Source organism: Camelus ferus, chromosome 26 (assembly GCF_009834535.1).
Source record: "Camelus ferus isolate YT-003-E chromosome 26, BCGSAC_Cfer_1.0, whole genome shotgun sequence".
In the NCBI taxonomy this organism is placed as follows: domain Eukaryota; kingdom Metazoa; phylum Chordata; class Mammalia; order Artiodactyla; family Camelidae; genus Camelus; species Camelus ferus.
Genome location: NC_045721.1, coordinates 17,385,277 through 17,405,733, shown reverse-complemented (window position 1 = coordinate 17,405,733; position 20,457 = coordinate 17,385,277). Strand labels below are relative to the sequence as shown.

Sequence of the window (20,457 nt, the reverse complement as noted above, 5' to 3'; positions counted from 1 at the left end):
ATTCAGCCGTAAGAAGGAAGGTAGGACTGGTATGTTCTGCAATATGGACAAACCTGAGACTGTTACGCCAAGTGAAGGGAGCCAGACACAAGAGGCCACGTTTGTATGATTCCGTTTATTTAAATACTCAGAATAGGCAAGTCCATACAGACTGAAAGCAGGTTAATTATTGCTGGTGCTGGAGAGTGTGGGAAACAGGAGTGACCACTTAATGGGGGCAGATTTCCTTTCCGGTTGATGAAAGATTCTGGAACGAGATGGTGGTGACGGTTGTACAGCACTGCAAATGCAGTTAATGCCAGTGAACTGCACACTTCCAAGTGGTTAAAGTGATAAGTTTTATGTTCTGTGTGTTAGCTCGGGCCGCCGTAACAGACTACCACAGACTAGGTGGCTTAAACAGCAGAGATTAATTCCCTCAGAATCCTGGAGGCTGGGGAATCAAAAATCAGGGTCCCAGCCGGGTTGCCGTCTGGTGCTCTCCCCTTGGGTTGCAGACGGCCACCTTGCTGTGCGCTCACCTGGCCTCTCCTCAGTGCACCTGGAGAGGGTGAGCCGGCTCTCGGTGTTTCCTCCTGCAAGGACGGTAATCCTATCGGATTAGGATCCCAGCCTTATGACCTCTTTTAACCTTAGTTACTTCCTTACTCCAAATACGGTCACATTAGGGGTTAGAGTGTCAACGTATAAATTCTTGTTGGGGAGGTGGGCAGAATTCAGTCCATAGCATTACGTGTATTTTACCACAGTGGAAGAAAAAAATTACTCAGGCTACTGTGTGGAGGAGCATGGATTATAGTGAAAGGAGGGAGATGAGTTAAGAAACTAGTATGATTGTCCAAGCGAGAGATGCTGGTGCTGGTTGAGAGGGGCAGTTAGTCTTTACCTTTTTACTGTCATGGGGAGAGCTTCTCCCCAACTCTTGGCCTCTCACCCCACCCCTTCCTCTCCCTGGTTCCCAGTTGATTTTTGAAAGCCTTTGGTCCACACGTCTTAGTTGGGTGGAGTTACTCTAAGGATGGGGGATTCTGTGCCTTTTCTTCCCTCTGCTCTAAAATCGTCAAACTCGTAGAAACTCATAGAAACAGAAACAGGGGCCTGGGTGGAGGAGGAAATGAGGAGCTGTTGTTCAACAGGTGTAAAATTTCAGTTATGCAAGATGAGTAAGTTCTAGAGATCTGCTGTCCAGCACGGTGTCTATAGTTGGCAGGACCGTACCAGACACTTAAACATTTGTTGAGGGGAATAGATCTCATATTAAGTGTTCTTACCACACAAAAAAGTTACCTTGAATCATGGAGGGGATTGGATCCATAACTGAGGTGTAATCATTCAGCTTACAAAAGATGCTCAGCGAGGCAACTGGAGGTCTTTCAAGCTTTGGATAAACTCAGCACTGTGATACTCAGCTGGAGTTTGTAGTCTTCTTTGAAGGTTTTCTGAATTCCTACGGCTAAAGAGTGGTATCTTCTTGGAGCTGATTGCCTGAAAATCAATCGGGTACATCCAGTTGGTGTGTCTTTTCAATTCTTGGGATAGTGAAAGGTACTGATGTTCTTGGGGCCATCTGTACTCTCAGAAAATTGGAAGAGGTAGACTTAAATTGTGCATTCCTTTAGGTGCAAAAATGAGTGCCTTCCAACAGGTCATGGGCTTTGGGGAGTCTTCTACCAACTGTTAGGAGATTTTGCTGTTTTGTACATACGTTCTTATCTAATTTCCCTATAACTAGGGACCTGCATACTTTAGACAGGCTCATGGTCTGAGGGCATGAGATGAGTTGAAGCCAGCTCTGTTAATATGACAGCTGAATCCTTTGATTTGCAGTTCCTTAAAGTTCCATTCTTCAACTAGCAAATTGACGTACCACAGATTAATTACAAACTTCCTGAAAATTAAACCGTGAAGTGATTTAAAAGTTATTTTGAGATGTGTCAAATATTGAAAAATGTTAGTTGATTATGTATTTCTTGAGATAGGGTGCTGCCTAAAAATATCAGTGAAATAGTTTGAGCATTATGCTAGTCTGCAAGGGAAACATAAATAATGAATTGTACATCTACCTGGCAGCATGATGTTTAAAAGAAGCCAAGATGAAAAAGAAAAAAATTGCATCTGTGGGTATCGCAGAGAAACTTCTGTACAGACCACCTGCCATTCGTGTGCTACATGTTCATCTATTTGGTGGAGATGTGCCCCTTTGTTCTAGAAAAATGCTGTGTTCTCTCTCTCACTCTCTCATGGGTTAAATTTAGCCTCCCCATCCCCAGTTTACAGTGTACTTTTAAATAACACAGGGCCTTATTGGAAGCAAGATAGCCCTTTAGCTAAATATTTTTTGAAGGTGGATGAGTCGGTGATTGACTTGAGAGGTTGGTGGGAGGCTTAACAGGCATTCCTAGAATTACAGGCACGTTGATTTCATTTTACAAAGCAGTTTAAAATAGAAGACACAGAATTAGTCTGTCTGGGGCTTTAATATTGCCTGGCCATCCAGCTGTGATGAGGCCAGAGAAGTGGCCACCAGGGCATCCAGACCCTTCTTGCGGACCTTTCACTGGGCCCCTCGAGTTAGAAAAGCTCTCTTTATCTCAGAATTGTCCGAGTCCTCAGATCCTTACATTGTGATATCCAGTTATGAAATTCAACTTTAATTGATTACTGCAGTTTTAAATGAATTGTCAGGAACTTGGAACTACTTTTATTAAGTGTCTCTACCAACTTCTGTTCAGGTTTGGATGGGCTATCCCAGAATTAGGACACAGATTTTAACTGATCTAAAGACGATCATGAGGCTACTTCCAGAGACACCACAAAAGAAAACACAGAAAAATTAAGTAACGAGGTAGCCACATTAGCAGATAACCTGTGCTTTTTGCAACTCGCATTTTGAACTTCTAGGTTTGTCCACCACTTGGCATGAACAGAGATAAGACCATTTCTTATTGTCTTTGAAGTAAATACTCTCAATAAAAGAAAACATGTATTTGCAGCAGGCAGGCCCTGGAAGTCAAGATTATCTGGCATGTGTGAAGGGATTGTGTACCTCCTGGGTGCTCAGTGGATTTTTAAATGAAGAGTAGTTACATGAGTAAGCCCTTCTGAAGACATTGACCCTAAAGGAAGAGAGAATAAGAGGCTGGATAAATACTGAGAGGTTGGTGCCAGTCCATGGTCTGGGGTGTGTGTGTGTGTGTGTGTGAGAGAGAGAGACAGAGAGAGAGAGAGAGAGAGAGATACCCAGTAGTTATCGTTCTATGTCAGCCACATCAAAGTGTTCCAAAGCCCTAAGGCAAGAAGTTATAAGAATGAGTGAGAGTGGTCTCATGAAAGTATCGATGTGATTTAAGCACACATACTGCCAGCTACACTAGTGCCAGCAAACTGGTAGCTTCAGAGGGCAACTTCCTTAGCCAACAACCCCCTCAACACTGGGCATGGTTAGCTACTGGGGCTTGGTGGCCCAGGAACGTTAGTAGACATTAGCAGCAATATCATTGCTTCTGGGAGGGAGCAAATGGCAGACGTGGTGTAGCTTTATTGCCCAGTCTCCTAGGACCTGTTACCAGGACCAGTGACTCCAGTGGGCATAGACAGGAGCAATGGCAGCTCCTCTGGGCATCGGTGATTTTGACTTCATCACGTTACACTGACATAGGCTGCCATTTTTGGTGTAAACAGTTCTAGGAACTGGACCACGAAAGACGGTACAGTGGAGTCCATGTAAAATACTCCTGGGGAGGACAGGGATGGAGTTACTACGAAACTGTGGTGACAGAAACAGTGTTGTCCTCTGCCTGTAACTGTGACCTTCTTTTTATCCCAGGTTAAAGCAACCTGAGAATGAGATTTGACCAGTTTGGGCCAGATAATCAGTTTAAATTTTGAGATTTTGAAAGCTTAGCATGTAGAGGGAACCAGTGAATAATTAAGAAATGAGAATTGTAAAGCATTCTTTTCCATTTTCTTTCCATTCTTCTTTCTATTCACATTAAAAAAGGTTTAAAATTTCCTTAATTTCAAGGTTTCTAACTTAACTTTACATTAAAAGAAGCTTTTATCAGAGTAAATATTCTGTTTGCATTCTTTCTACAAATGTAAAAAGGATGGAAAGGAGGATGAGTTTTACTGAAGCCCCACAGGCCAGAACCAACTAGATAGATGCTTTAACAATACATCATGGCAGTTTCTCTGGAAAGTGAGCATCATTGTTTTCCATTCTGACATTTTCTCCTCAGTGGCTCAGCTCCATATTGATCGTTAGAATCAAGCGTCATCTCCGAGTTTGGCAAACAGCTGCCCTAGCCTGGTTTAGGGCTAAAGCCTATTCTGGCAAAGATGGATCTGCTCATTCCAGATGAGAAGGTTTGGATGGAAACGGTGTGGCTGTCTGCCAGAGATCGGAGTGAAGGCGGCAGTACACGTACACTGCGAGCTGGACCCAGGAGTGCAGATGAAATCTGCACACTTGGAAGCCTGTGTGCTAAAGGAGCAAATGTGGAGCTCTCAAGCCAGCAAAATCCAATCATGGAACAATCACATAGTCTTGAATCTAGGTATGTTGCATCATATCCCCTGAAAATACTTACACATGGCAAAGGTCAGTTATATATCAGTTGTCTTAGCAGAGGAGAATTTGCCTAGTTCCTCCAAAATTCCCTGTCCATATATCATACTTAATGATAATGGAAATACTGATTTATTATTCCTACTAGAAATATTTTGGATAATATTGTGTTAGATTCACCTCTGAGTAGCCATTCTGATTCTACCAGCTTCTCGCTTATTCATTTATTTAATAAACTTCCATGTGTCTAGCTTTGGGCAATGACAGATAAAAATGGAACAAGAAATGGCGTTCCCTGACTTGAGAAGACAAGACGTGCTTATGCAAAATAACTTGCGGGTAATACACGGGGCAAATCAGTGGTAAGGGGTTTCGAAAGTTAAAGGCAATTCTGAAAAGAGAAAAATCGCAGGAATGGGAAATAGTCGGGATAGAATACCTGACTGTTTTGCACATCGTGAGGAAAATATTTGATTTTGGCAGAGAAGAGAGAATTTGGCTTCGCAGGCTAATAGCAAAACTGCTAACGTTTGTAGAAAAACATCTTGTGTGACGGAAGGTAAAGGAAGAGGCAGTGGGAGCTTGGATGACAGTTGGAGTGATAGGAGAGAGACTGAGCATGAAGAGACCAGTTTAAAATCATTCTTGTTAAGGTTCTCGGAAGGAAACATTGGATAGGATGGGTGGGTCCATCTGGTGGAGGTTCTTAAATGTCCAGCAAGAGCCTTTGGGGTATCATTCCTTTATGCATTTGTTCGTTTATTGATCAAATGTTCATGTGTAGGCACTGGACTAGACTTCGGAGATAACAGACCTGTTGCTTCCTCTAAGGGATTCGCATCAGGGAAAAGAGCCACATAAGCAGTCATCACAACATAATTAATCATGGCTCTAAAGAGGCCTGTAGGAAATTGCCTAGTAATGACGCAGGATTCATTTTTGCCTGGAGTGGAGGCAGGACTGAAAAATCTTGGGAAAATATATGTTCTTAAGCAGATGGAACTGATGGAAAAAATCTTAAACAGATGAAACGGATGAAGCAGGCAGTAGAAGCTGTTGCAGAACACTCGAGACACAATGAGGGTGGAGTAAATGCTGTACCGTAGATGGCGGTGACTGTCAGCAACCAAGGGGGACAGCAGAAGGACCTTAAAGGTGCAAGGAACTTAGGTGTGCCATAGACCTAGGTTTGTTTTGGCTGCTGGAAGCACTTTGGAGCTTGCAGTTAGAAACTGCTGACGTTGTAAGCAGAGGTGAATTCCTGGTGTCCCTGCAAGTAGGAACACGCTGTGTGGGATGACTGCTGGACCGGCACCCGAGTTGCCATTCACGGAGACAGCATTCTTGGTTATTTTCTTTGCTAGTCCTCCAATACCCCAGGCATTTTTTTTTTGTGTTTCCTTGAATCTGTGACTGTTTTACTCCCTTGCCCTTCCACCCCTTGAGTGCCCTTGTTCTTCTGGAGAAATCTTATTCATCTTTCAAATGTCTATTTTCTGACTCCAAGGAATTCCTCCTTCCTGTAGGTAAATGTCTCTACTTTGTATGTTGCTCTACTTTGGCTCTTACATCTCATTACATTCAGTCACTTACGTGCGAATCTTCACTGTAGATTGTTTATTCCTCCAGGACAGGGCTTGTGTCTTATTTATAGCAAAAGCAGGATTGAGCCTAGTCTTGGCTTTGAATCCCTGCTTTACCATGTACTAGTTCTGCGACCTTAAGAAACATGGTTAATCTCTCTTTACCTGTGTTCCCATTGATAAAACAGGGCAAATAATATCTACCTAATAAGGTTACTAATTAAAAACTGATTAAGGTAATATACGTAAAACACCTATCAGAGTGATTTATTCATAAAAACATAATAAACATTATTTTTTTTCCTTTTTCCTTTCTTGTTATTTGTATTCACAGTTCTCAGCACAGTGCCTGGTATATAGTAGAAACTCAATAAACTTTGGCTGACTTTACAAAATTTAAAGTTTGCTGAGTGTTTACCATGTCCGGGCTCTGTTCTAAACGCTATGAATTTATTTAGTACTCTCCATAACGCTGTGAAGAAAACACCATCAATAGCCTCCTTTTGTTTATGAGGAATCCAAGACACAAAGAAGTGAGGGCAAGCCCAGAGAAAAAAATGGCAGAGGCAAGATTTGAATCCAGGTAGATGCAACTCTGAAGTCCATGCTGTTATCTTCACCTTAATTCTACAGGTTGACTGTACATAGTTTACATACGATGTTGAACCTTCTGGAAATTTTCTGATGGTGATGATCGGCCCATTCACAGAATTCCAAAAGTAGGATTGCCCTATGCCTTGAACAAATCCATGCCTAGTAGACTCCTACAAGGACTTCTGACTGCTCTTAAATTCTTGAGAAATTATTTCTCAAATAAAAAAGCCAATTCTTTCTTTCATGGGAACTCATTCATCTGGTATGGAAACCCGTTCAAATTAGAATATGAATTAACTAAGTAACTTATTCATCTGAGTCCGACTTAGAAGTTGCTTAATTGCTGTTAAGCTATGGAGGTGTAAGACATGGTAGTTGCCCTTGTTGAATAACCACCACTGCCACCCCCACGGCCAACTGCCATTGCCTGAGCTTCTCTGTGGAAACGCTATGGAGCAACTGCTGCTGTGGCTTCATTCTGTAGCTGAGAAAACTGAAGCTCGTGGAGGCAGCTGACTTGTCTGCTCACGGTGGAACAGCCAGCAAATGTTTATGCCTGAGTCTCCCCGACTCGGGTTCTCCTGGGGAAGCAAGAGCAACACATTCAGAGAAGCTGAATGATGGCTCCGCAGTGGCTTGTCCTTGGCTTGTCTCCAGAGGAAAGAATGCAATACATGTTATTAGTGCTCTCCTGGCTACAGTTTTCACTATCTGTGTGGCATTCATGAGACTTTTCTGCTATTTCAAGTTAGCAGCAGTGCAGAAGAGGAGAAAAGAGCAAAAGACATAATGCAGGATGTCTTGGATTGGAGGCTGGCCTCTCCACTCAAGTCACCTAACTCCTCAATTTATTAAAAAATGAGAATAATAATAGTACTCACCTCAGAGGGTTATTGTGAGGGTTAGTTGACATTATGAAGGTGTTTCAGTAAGCTAAGGCTGAAGGATGTCTAGTATTTTGTCTGCCCAGCTTCTGTGAGACAGAGAGAGGCATTCGCTTGTGAACAGGAGCATAAATAGAAGAGACATACAGACATGAAGCACGAGAGTCCTGAACAAACCATGAGTACGAGGAGCCAAAAGGCAGAGAAGCAAGGATGTGGGCTGTTTTTCACACACAGATGAGAGGAATCGTCACATTTCTATCCCTGAGGGGCAAGAAGGTAACCCAGTGCACTAATTTTCTATTGCTGAGTAACAGATGACTACAAACTCAGCAGCTTAAGACAAATAAATTAATTGTCTCACAATTTCTGTGGGTCCTCTGCTCAGGCTTTCACAGGCTGAAATCAAGGGGTTGGCTGGGGCTGCACTCAGACGAGGCTCAGGGTCTTCCTCCAAGCTCATTGGTTGTTGGCAGAAATCAGTTCATGTGGTTGTAGGACTGAGGCTCTCAGCTGCTAGGGGCTGCCCATCATTCCCTGCTGCATGCCCTCTCCACACATGGCAGTTTGCTTTTTCAAGGCCGACAGGGGAATCTCACTCCCATCTCCTACTTTGGTGTCTCATGTAACAACATAATCCAGGAGCGACTGTCCCATCACGCCCACAGTTCTCTCCACATTCAAGAGGAGGGGGTTACACAGGGTGTGTACAGGAGTGGGAATCTTTGGGGTCATCTTAGAATTCTGCCTTCCACACCCAGTCCAGTCCTAGGGTGCCCCTAGAATCTTCCAGTTCTTGAGCTATAGTCCAGCTTCCTGGGTTCCCACACAATTCCTGTCTCTCTCATTGCTAAATATTATAATTCCTTGAGTGAATCAAAAGACCCTATTTAATCCATATAAGGAAGCATAAGAAAAACTTTATCTCTTCTGATCTGAAAAATGAGCATTTCTAGTGAAAAAGAAAAAAGTATGCGTCAGGCATTTTAATTATTCCTGATTTAAATATTAGTACTGAACTTTGATTTTAGCAAAGAGTGAGTACATGGCCTAAAACTGTAGTTCTCTAAAGACGGACTTTTTTGTTAAGAAAAAAATAGAAAGCTTCAAAATCAATTTTTTTTCTATTTAGATGGAAGTATATTTTTCTATGGTAAAGTTCACTTTAAAATGAGTCAATGGGGCTACAATAGTTTTCTCTTTTTCCCTAACTCACTATGTAGTTTTTCAATTTGTGGGGAAGCCAGAAGATGAATTTCTTTGTAGGAAATGAAACATAACATAAATATTTTCTCAGAAGGGGCCTGCACAGACAATATTAGTTACAAGTGATGAAATGGTGTAACCTTATGTCATCTAATCTTGGTTGTGTTTTAGTGTATTGATTGATGGAATCCAATTTCCTCTTTATTTAAACCCATCTTATAGTTCTGAGCAAAAAGCTTAAAACTGAGCAAACATGATATATAAGACAATAAGACCACTGTGGATGAAGTACACATTCCTTTCCAAACTGGAAAGCAAATACATTCCTTTGGGGGGGGGGGGTTGCTATTTGACCAGCTAAGCACAGACTGTACTTGTGAATGAGTCAAGAATTAAAGTCCTAAACTTCAGGTATGCAGTGTTGAAAGTTAATTGGTATAATGTGAGTTTCCATGTAGATGAGGTTCCACGGGAAGTCAGTACTGATGCCCAGCACAGAGATGATGGTGCCCATCTCCCCCAGTTTGGACGTCCTCCTGACCCCTCCTTTCCTGCCAGCAGTGACGTGTTGCAGGAGCACGTGGACAGTGACGCCACAGGGCCCGTGCCACTCAGAGAACGTGGGGCAGGACATGCTCCCAGTTTTTTAATGTTCCTGTTTTTGCGATGGGTCTGGGTCTCTTTCCTCAGACGCCAATTCCCAACACAAGAGGGTCAATCTGCCCAGTTTCCTCTCTTGGTCTCTTCCTTTCAACCTGCAGGTAGCCCAGATACCGGTGATGAGAAAACACCTGCTTGTGTTTTGCTCCAAGTGGTACCAGTATTTAGGTGAGGCGTCTGCATGACAGGTAGACCCACAGGTTCCTGGAAGATGGAGACTCTGAGCCGAGGCTAGCACTTGAGGCCCTGTAAGGCCGGCCCCTGCACACTCAGGTCTTCCTGGTCACGAGCATCTCTGCCTCTCTTTGGGTGGCCAAGGGGGCGGAACAGACTTTTTACTCCCGGTGGTCCCTCAAGCTCATGTTCAGCCAAGAACATCCTGCAACAAAACTCCTTGGGTCCTAAGCCTTATGGATCTTGGTGAAACATCTCTTTCCTGACCATGTGTAGCCATTTGCCTTTTAGCACATACACCACGACAGAGTGGCTGGAGCATCAGCTGCACACGTGGCTCAGGATCAGCAACTTTTCTACACAGGCCCTGCTGTTGTGTCTGGATCCATCCTCCAGACACCCTTCTCCCCTCCTTGTGATAAATGTCTCTGTCGTCCTTTTCAGTCCTGGGAACTCATGTAGATTATGCTAGTGATTAGGCATATTTTGAAATCTTTGCCTTTTAAGCAGAATGGATCAGGCTTCGAATCCTTTTTTTCTAGGTCCTCTGCCCCTTAGTAAGTTCACGGCTGCAAAATGATCCCCCAGAAGGACAGCAGGCAGTTACTGCAGCAGCTGAAATGCAGAAAGATGTGCTGATGGAAGATGACATCTCTGTCCACCGGGGCGTCCAGGCCTCCAGAGCTTGCCGTGCCCTACGTGACGTGAGGATGCCGAAGGGACCTGCGGTGGGTCCACATGGTGACGACCGAGGGCTTATGACATCCCAAGTACAGGGCCACGTGCTCGCAGGTAACAGTGTTTCTGCTCTCAACAGTCCCGTCTGACTAGATGCCATTTTTTTCTCTTTATGTGTTGAAAATGCCTGCAGTTGCCAAGAGGCTTTGTGTGGCTTGTTTATCAAGTGGTGTGATGACAGAGGGACTTTCCTGCAAGGCACTGCCACTATAGGCAGGGTGCTGTCACTCCTGATTCCAGAGCAATACCTTCCTGTTGAAGTGACATTTCTTCCTTAGACCTGGCCTCTTCCTCTGAGTGATAAAATTCAGGTTTTGGGCCTTCAAAGCATTTTCTTCAGTGTTTCTTGCTTGTGTTCCTGCAGCTAAGCCCCTTCTGGTTCTGAGGGAACCACACATCCCTCTGCACACAGAGGGAGTGTTCCCCAGTGCCTGCTCCTTGGCACCAGAGATGAGCTGCTGGAAAAATAGAACCATCCTGGGGCCAGAGAGGAGCTTAGTCAGAAGTCGACAAACAACTTGAAAAAGGAAAACTACATTTATCAAGGATAAAATAGTACTTGTCAGTACCTTTTTTTTTGTCTCTGTAGATTTCCTTTTTCTGGACTTTTTACATAAATGTGGTCGTACAGTATGTTTGACCAAATTTTAGAAGGAAAACGTTCAGTCTTTCACCAATAAGTATGATGCTAGCTACACATTTTTTGTAGAATCTGTCAAGTTGAGGAAATTGTTTTCCATCTCTAGTTTTTCGATTTTTTATCATGAGTGGGTGTTAGGCATTGTCAAATGATTTTTTTGCGTATGTTGACACAAACATGTGGTTTTTGTCCTTCATTCATATTATTCTATTAAAGTGATTTTACACTGATTGATTTTTAGATATTAAGATAACTTTGTATTCCTGGGGGGAAGTCCCACTTGGTCATGGCGAATCATCCTTCTTATATGTTGTTGGGTTCATTTTGCTAACATTTTGTTGAGGATTTTTGCATCTAGACTCATGAAGAATATTAGTCTGTAGTTTTCTTGTGACGTCTTTGTCTGGTTTCAGTATTAGAGTAATGCTAGCCTCATGGGATTGGTTGGGAAGCATTCTCTCATATTTTGTGGAAGAGTTCTGGAAGCAGTGGTGTGGTTCGTCCTTTAACTATTTTATAGCATGAAACTGTGAAGAGATCTGGGCCTGGTCTTTTCTTTGAAAGAAGATTTTCAATTACTGATTCAAATTCTTTACTTGTTATGGCTCTATTCATGTTTTATCCTTTTCATTCAGTCAGTTTTCTTAATGTGTACCTCTCTGTAAATCTTCGTATTTCACCTGAATTGCCTAATTTTTAGCATAAATTTATTCATAGCCCCTTATAATATTTTTACTCTCTGTAGGGCTTGTAGTGATGTCTCCTCCTCTTCCACTCCTGATTTTCGTGATTTGAATCTTTTCTCTTTTTTGGCTGGTCATACTAAGGTTTCTCAAGCTAAGCACTATTGAGGTTTGGGCCCACTATTTATTTTGGGGGATGTCATTCAGTGTAGGCTGTGCTGCAGCATTTCTACCTGGCCTTGGGCAACCACTCACCTTCTTTTCTGTCACTCTGGACTTAGTTCACATTTTCTAGAATTTTATGCCAATGATGTCACGCAGTATGAACTCTTTTGCATCTGGTTTCTTTCATTCAGCATAATGATTTTAAGATTCACTCTGTTGTATCAGTTGTTCACCCCTCCTCATCCCCTGACTTTTTTTCCCCTAAGTAGTATTTTATTGGATGGATTCCACAGTTTGTGTATCTATTGGTGTTGATGAAAAATTGGGTTGTTTCCAGTTTGGGGTTATTATGAATAATGCTGCTGTGAACACTTACAAATAACTGTGTGGACTTATGTTTTCATTTCTTTTGGGTGAATACCTAAGAGTGGACTGACTGGTTCCTAAGGAAGATGGTATATTTAACTTTTTAAGAGACTGACAAATGGTTTTTCTAAGTGGTTGTACCATTTTGCATTCCTACCTGAAGTGTATGAGAGTTTCAATTACTTCACATCCTTCCCAGTATTTGGTATTGTCATATCACATTTTCTTAAAATGTAAATTCATGTAAATGAATGGTTACAAATATAAAAAAATTATGTATGTTACAAATAATCCTCAAGAATTTTTGTGTTCTAGCCACCAAAGTAGTTTTTAGATCTCCCTCTTCCTTTTCATCTCTTATGTTCTATTAAATTGGATACTTAGGAAAGAAAATTCATATCCTTCAGGTCACTAGGGGACACTTTAACCCACTGTAGCTGGGGTTAACAAAAGGAACACGTTTAGTTTCCTGGCAGGAAAAGACTACTTCTTAATTCTCTAAATTACAACAGGGGAAGAATGGAGAAGGGAAAAAAAGTGATGAAAAATTGTATGTAGGGGAGTTGGAGTATGGTGATTTCCACAATAGTTCTAATCATATATGGTCATTTTGCTGTCCTTAGACCAGAGCTCCACCTGTAGATTTATTTCAAAGGCTGGGCAGCCAAATTGAGCCGGACCATATCTATTGACATCTTATGCTTTCCACTCAGTTTTCTACTTTCCGCTGTTACTCCTGCCATGTTAACAGGGCCTCCTAGGATACCAAAGGTCATGAGAAGTTGGCAGTGGCCTGATTCTCCAGTTTGCTCAGTAGGCCTTGATGCTGCCTGCCGCTGCCCTTACTATCAGGTGTCAGCAAACGCAGCAGCCGGAGTTGAGCGCGGGGTGGAAGCCCTGGGTGATTAAGAGGTTGTGGGCAGGGTGGTCCCTGAGGTGCCACCGGCCATAGTGAATACGCTGGCAAGTATTCACTATGTTCCTGCGAGCTCCCCCGCACAGGGCAATAGTGTAGAAGAGCTCGTGGGCTCCAGTGTAAGGTGAGTGTGTAAAAGTGGAGAAGGAAGGGGGAAAAGAGGAAGAGGTAGAGGAAGAGAAAACAGAAGGAAAAACTTTGTGACCAAGGAAAAGAGCTTTTAAGAGATACAAACACACTATACAGCAAAATTTCCCATTTTTATGGTGAAAATACTTACTATGACCCCTGCAATGGCATTTGTTGGTGGGGGAGTACCAGCACCACAGGAGTCCCTGGTTATACCCAGATGTGTCAGTGCAGCCTTACCTAAGTCACAGCACCCGCAGGAAGGGGAGAGGCAGTCCTGGCTTGAGGTCGGAAGCCGGGCTTAGCTGCTTACCAGCCTCAACTCCTCTGGGCCTTGGTTTCCTCATCTGTGATGCAGCAGAGATAACATCCTTATCAAAGGGCTGCTGTGAAGATCAAAATGAGACAGTGTGAAAGTTGACACTCAATATAAAAGCTTCCTGTTTACAGTATTTTCACATTTTCTGGTTTTGAAATAATATTCATGAGAGTTCAGTTCTGCATAGTCTCTTAATTGTCCTATGTCTTCAAGGACATAATGGGAACATAGGCTTAAAATACTTTCTTCTGGGTGTCTTTTATTTTCATTGCTTTGATTATTAGCAACCCTGATATTTGCAGGCAGGCAGCACTTGAAGGGTCATGGCTCACAAAAGTTTAATTCTTTCCACTCAATTACTGGAGCTTAGCATACTTTAGTTACCCTCATTGTAAATTTCATACTGTCTGGCCTTGCAAAATTGTGCCAGATCTGTCCTTCCCCCCCTTGAGGATTCTCCACAGTTTTTCTCCATGAAACCCTGTAATGAGTTTTGTTACCAAGATGCCTGTTGTTTCCATGCCTACAAGTCCTGTTTTCCAAACTGGCTGTTCTCAGGCTGGCAAGAGTGAACTGATTTAACTCCAGAAACATTTTAAACTTCCTGAAAGCTCCAACGGCCACACAGATCCTCTGCAGTATTCTTTTTTTTTAAGGTCAAGGTTTCTGCTTTCTTTACAGATAGGACAATTTTCTGTAATTCTCTATCTAAAATATAGCATCCATCAGGGCTAAAATGTAGCATCAGAACAGGCTGGTCTGCCGTTGTCAACAGAAAACCACCCCCGTCTTCCCACTGCTCCTCCTTTCCAGAATCCCTTGAATGTTCTGACCTCCAGCTGCTTTTTCAGTGATTTTGATTTCCAGAACTTTTACCTGTTCTGGATAAACATGTAGTTCTTGAACTGCCTTGGTGATGGCTTCCCATGGCGTCTGACACAGAAGACTAAAAATAGCAAGATGAAGCCCAAAGCAGTCTCCAAGGAAATGCAGCCGAATAACGTAACTGGATTATTCTTGGTTATCTCGCAGATATCCGTGTGACCAGACGTCTACACATGGCGGTGAGATCATTTCTAGTTGCCTTTAATCTGTTGGCAGCTGGCTTCTGAAAGCTTCTAGAGAGTTTTTTCTTTTTTTTTTCGCCCCCAAGCCAAAGGCAGCCAACAGTTTTGAAACTTTCCGTATTGGATTGTCATTTTGACTTTCACATCTGATTGTGTAAGGTTCCTTTTCCTTTCTTTCCTCCTTTCAGGCTTGTTTTGAGGGGGAGGAGAGGGTAGGGTTCTCCTTCTCACGGTGGTTGCTAAGAAAGAATCTTCTCTGTTTATAGGCCCCTAACACATAGTGACAGCCGAGAGGCAAATATGGTGTTGTGTTTGCATGAGGAGGATGGAAGGAGTCCAGCAGTTAGCAGCCTCCGAGCACGAACGCTCACAATGAGGCCTTTGAGAGTGTTGGCTGGCATCGTGCTTCCGCAGGTTGCTTGAAGTAATTCACGAAGGTGCTCGCCTCCTGCCCTCAATGACGTTTATTTCCAGAATTTAGCCAGGGTTGTAGAACTTGACAGGACGGTTAAATGGTATAGTCTTTTCTTTCTCAGAGAAGTTTTTGCTCATTAACAGGAGCCAAATCTCAGTATGATTTGTACCCATTTTCAGAACAAGATCCTTGGACCCTCGGGTCAGAGGCTGCAGTGTCACCCGCCAATAGAGAGAAGCCAGGAGCAGTTTCCTTCTTGTTCGCCTTGCTTGCCTCTGTGTTTGGGGGGATTTACTCCTTTCTGGTGGTATTGCCCTAGAGCAGGATGGCGTTGATTGGGCTGGAGTTTGGAAAAGTATTATGCGAAGAAAAATGAAAACGAATTTGTCTTTCTATCTAATATTAATACCTCTGTAGTATTTGGGTTCTTCATTTCCTAATCACGGTAGGAGAGAAGTGGTGACAGTGGGATAACACAGAAGGCCCTGAAGTGATGCTTACTGAAAAGGAGGCTCAGTGGAACAGGGTGAGCATCTAGCGTTCAGCAGAGGGAAACAGAGAGAGGTCAGAGTGGTGGGTGCCGGCGGGGATGGGCAAAGTGAGGCCCTCTCCAGTGGTCCTCAGCGTGTATCAACTCACTCAGGCCACACCATCGCCCCAGCGGTAGGTCCTGTAATGTTCTCATTTTACAAGGAGACCAAGGGCATATACATAACCTGTCCAAGGGACACAGGGAATGGTGGAGCTGTGGCCTGAATCCAGGCCGCTTGGTTCAGAACCCGTGCTCCTAACCACGGCCGTCTGTGGCCTCTGTTGGGACGCCTTGCTTCTCAAAGCTTCAACCTTTGTTCCCCATCTTTTAGTTTGACTGATGGTACTTCTGTTTCTAGGAAAACTGCCCTGGAAAATCTTTCCCACCAATTTAGTAGGGAGAATGCCTTACTTGCCTCTCTTCTTTTCCCCTAAACCTCCTCTAAGGAAACACATGGAATTTTGATGTGAAAAGAACAGTTAAAAAAAAAAAATTTGATGTGATTTTTTTTTTTTCAACTTAGCACAAAATCTGAACTTCTTAGTTCAGTACCACTATCTCTGTGTTTTCTTGCACGCAGAAGTGCCTGGATTTATTTTTTCTGGGGTCTTAATTATGTCAGAAGTCATCTGTAGGCACGTTGTATCAGGTCATCAGTGGAGAAAAACTCGAGTTCCGATCGGAGAGATTTCAATCCTGTTGGAGAGCTGAGATGCTTATATTTCAGTAGAAAACTGATTAAGCGGGGTTTGTCCTTGGCTTCGGGATGGAATTCAGATTTCTAGTGGTCAAGGTCCCTCCTTGCCTTTTCATCCTCTGAGAGATGATTCTGCAAATGTGATTCTCTCTGCCTCTCACTCCTTCTTGTGCTTCTTCTCTTAGAAACCTCTAGTGTAAATTTTCTCCGTTACTAACTCAGACGATCATGCAGTACTTTAAGTACTTATTTAAAAAGAAACTTGACGAGCAAAATACTGGGAGCAACCTAAATTCCCATAAACAGGAGCCTACATGAAACTGTTTGGGGCCGAATGGAGACTCCTTTTCATTTTATACCCACTTGTACCACACGATTATTTCATAAAATTTGCATATTATTATTTTTGAAAAATCTAGCTAATTAAAAGTGACACGGCCTCAATTACTTTTAATGTCTATCGAGCATACTTTTTACCGTGGCAAGGATCTGAGGGAGGCCCTGGGAAGCCCCTCACCGGGGCAGTGAGGGATAGATGATTTATAACGTGTGAGAGATGATACACACACAGCAGTTATAACACAGCCCACAGATGCTCGTCTGGCAGCAAGACGCACTTGTTATGAGAGCACAGAACAGGCAGAGGAGGGGGAGGAGGGGCGGGAGCATTAAAGAAGGGCTTACAGAAGAGATAATATTTTAGCTGAATTTTGAAGGATTTGTTCACTCATTCAAAAAATATTGTTGATTGCCTACTATATACTAAACTCTATGACAGGTGCAGGGTGTACAGTGGGGGGAAGGCCCGGGCCCACCCTCAGTGTGGACACAGAGGATGTGGACTGGCAGAGGCCAGGAGTTGGCAAGAGGAGGCTGCCATGGACAGTGATCTGCATGGCGGGTTGCAGTGTCAGGCTCAGATGTCAAGCAGTAAGGGAAGCCATCGTCTGTCAGGAGTCCAGTGGGGACCAGTTGTCCTGAGGGGCATGGATCCAGTGCCCAGTGTTGTCAGGCTGTCACCCCGCAGAGGCCAACAGAGGAGGACAGCTCCCCCCCGCACCCCCATCACTGCTAGGAGGGCTCATAAGGTTTCCCCTGTGCCCAGATCAACTTGGGAAGGAAGACGGCAGGGGAAAAACAACCTGTTAGTGAATATACTTTAAGCTTAATGAGTCTTTACCCAAATTAAGTTGTCCTAAACTAGAAATGTCTGAGAGATTAACTGCTAAATTTGAGCTAAAGTAAATTTTTACTGCCACCCAATGGGGTGGGAATTCATAGGGGCAGTTTGGTTGGCTGCATAATATACGATCCAACTGGTATGAAACACCTAAAACACACAAATACATACAGAAAGGAGGTAGATTAGCAGTTACCAGGGGCGGGGGAGGGGAGTGTGGCCAGTGACTGCTAATGGGTATAAGGTTTCTTGGGGTGACAAAAATGACCTGGATTAGACAGTGCCCAACTTTGTGAATATGCTAAAAACCACTCAGTGGACACCTTGAAGGGGCATGGTATGTGAATTATATCTCAATAAAAAATGGAAAAGATTAGATCAGTTAAAGGGAATAAGGAAGCTATGATTTTCTTTTACACATTTGAGTAGGCATATTATTAACGTCCACTCTATTTGATAACTGGTAATCAAACATTGATTTTACAAATATTCTTATCTGGTACCTTGTTGGATAACAGTCTATAATTAACTTTACATTATATCTACCAAAATAATAGACTTGAAGAAAAACTCAGCTGGTCATCAGAATTCAACTCAACTACCACTTGAAGCAAAAAGTACTTAGATAACTATGCAGAAATAAAGCAATCCACAGGCTGTATAAACTCAATTTGAGATGACACTGGTAAATTCAAATACTTTTGGTTAAGTCATTTGCCTTTTTGATTTCTTTTATCCTTTGATGATAAGAAATGACAAACATGTTCTAAATCAGAGTGTTTCTTACAGCCAGTAAATACACTGAATCAGAACAAATTTTTGAATTTTTAAATTTTCCTTCTTTACTTTTAGGTCTATTGATATTGTTACAGCAGAATACTTCTATGTGGAAAATAAATTACCGTCATTCTGTTTTAAGAGCAAGATGGAAAGTGGGCCATTTCCATTTCTCGTGTTGTTCTTATCATTCCTGCAGTTGGCTTGGCTTGGAGCCTCGCAGTCTTCATGGACCCCACCATTTCCTTCAGTCCCTAGTCCACTCATTGGTCGAGTCTTGCTTATTTTATTTTTGTAGCCCCTCTCACGTGTATTCCTCTGCTGCTGCCTTAATTTAGACTATCCTTTTCCCCCACCTGGACCAGGATGCTGCTGGCTCTTTGGCTCCCATCCTGCTCCCTTGGAAGCCTCCAGAGTCATCTTCCTAAAGCCTCGTGCTGCCCCGGTCACTTCCCACACACTGTCTCACGGCACCTTCTCTGATTAAATCATCATTTTCTTCCATACTTTAGTTTATCTTCTTTACAAAGCTGTATCATTTCCAACATTTTGTTCTTCTCATAATTCTACTTTTTCTGTGTGAACTAGAGAGTTTATGTTTTTAAATTCTTCTAAAAAGAAGAAACTTTTTTGAAGCTCCTTCATCATATATCATTCATTTTTCCAGTAGAGTGAGAGTTCTCCCTGTCACCTGCTTGGCATCCTTTCTGGAACAAGATGGTAGAGAAATAAACTATGCACATTGGTGTCTTGATTATTTATCTTGGGCAGAAAGTTTTATGCCCATAGCAGGAAGACTGTGGGTAGCATACTTATTTCTCTCTGAAGCAACTTGAGTGTGTAGAGAAGTATCAAATGACAGATACATGGGACATTTTAGTTTGTATCTCTCAGATTTTCTCTGAATTTTGCACTGGTTTCTCTTGATTCTCTTCATTAAGTTTCCCTCCTAGTCTCAGTTCACCCTTTCCTGGTGTCTCCCTGTTTTGTCTAGGTATGTACTTAGGCTGACTCTTTTCTTAAATAACTTTATAATGGAGATAAAGTTTTAAAATACTTAATTTTTTTTGGCTTTCTTGAGTCAAAACCTTTGCCTCTTCTGCCGTCAGCATGCATTTAAATATAATTCTTGTAGGAGAAATGCCTAAAGAAGGACCAAAGTAATATTCATTATTAATAATACATGATTGAAACACAGGCTGATACAAACTATTGTCTTGTAAGCTATTTCTTGAGAAGGACTTTCCACTTCCCTTTATCAAATTAATAACTGAGCCTAGAGGCCTCTGTTCAGAGAGTCTTTTCAAAGTCCAGAAAAGACACCCCTGCATGCTTAGCTGGAGTGGTGGGGAGGGACCGGGTAAAAGTCAAAGAAAAGCCAGGCCATATTCTGTCCTGGAAAATGATGGAAAGATGTAGAAGAAGAGGAAGAAGGAAGAGGGTGTGGTGTCTCTTGATTTCTTTTCTGGAGGCCTGTACTTGAAGGTGAATTATCTTCAAGAGCAGTCGGACCTCAGACACGTCAAAGTGAGCCGGGCAAGGCGGTGAGGTCAGGCGGAAAGGGAGCCCTGGCGTTTAGCTTTTCCAGGCTACCTTCGTTCTTTATCCGACGGGGGTGCAGGATTGAGAAGCAAAGACTCAGCAGTGGCGCACACCCTGGCAAGGTGAGGCGACCCCAAGGCAGGGGCTGGGAGTGGCCGTGGCGGGTGCTGGGGAGTCTCCAGCCTGCGGAAGCAAACCCGGGGCTTGGTCAGCCAGGAAGTGATCATCTGACCAAGCCAAGGGAGAACAGATCACCGGCTGCACCATCCTCAGATTTCAGCCCTGAAGGCCAGGAGACACCAGGGGACAAGGTACACACAGCCCTGGAGACCAGAAGAGCAGAGGACATCCTGCTGAAGACCCCAGATCTTTCCCACCAACATGAGGATGTTAAACTCCTTCCTCCCACTCATCTGGGAACGATCCTGGGAGGGAAGCCTAGGACTGGAGGCTATTCTGAAGGACCATGCGTTTTTATCCTGTTAAGTGGTTCTTCCCTAATAGGAGTGCTTCAATCTTTGGAACAGATTGCACTGAAACAGGATTAGACATTTGATTAATTTTACATATACATAAATATGTATCATAAATATATGCATACCTAAATTATGTATATATTTATA

At 43.0% G+C, this 20,457-nt stretch overlaps 1 protein-coding gene and 1 long non-coding RNA gene across 3 annotated transcripts in view; one reads left to right on the top strand and one right to left on the bottom strand.

The window, feature by feature from the left end:
* Positions 1 to 20,457, top strand: part of C26H4orf47 (chromosome 26 C4orf47 homolog) — a 137,803-nt gene that overhangs the window by 73,581 nt on the left and 43,765 nt on the right. The window lies entirely within an intron of this gene.
* Positions 73 to 19,971, bottom strand: LOC116660085. 2 transcript variants are annotated; one of them, XR_004315461.1, is made up of 3 exons: positions 18,418 to 19,971; positions 13,546 to 13,691; positions 73 to 1,485 (listed from the first exon to the last, which is right to left on the bottom strand). It is a non-coding gene; the product is annotated as an uncharacterized LOC116660085 (long non-coding RNA). The 2 variants fall into 2 exon arrangements; XR_004315460.1 differs by lacking the exon at positions 18,418 to 19,971 and adding an exon at positions 14,501 to 15,167.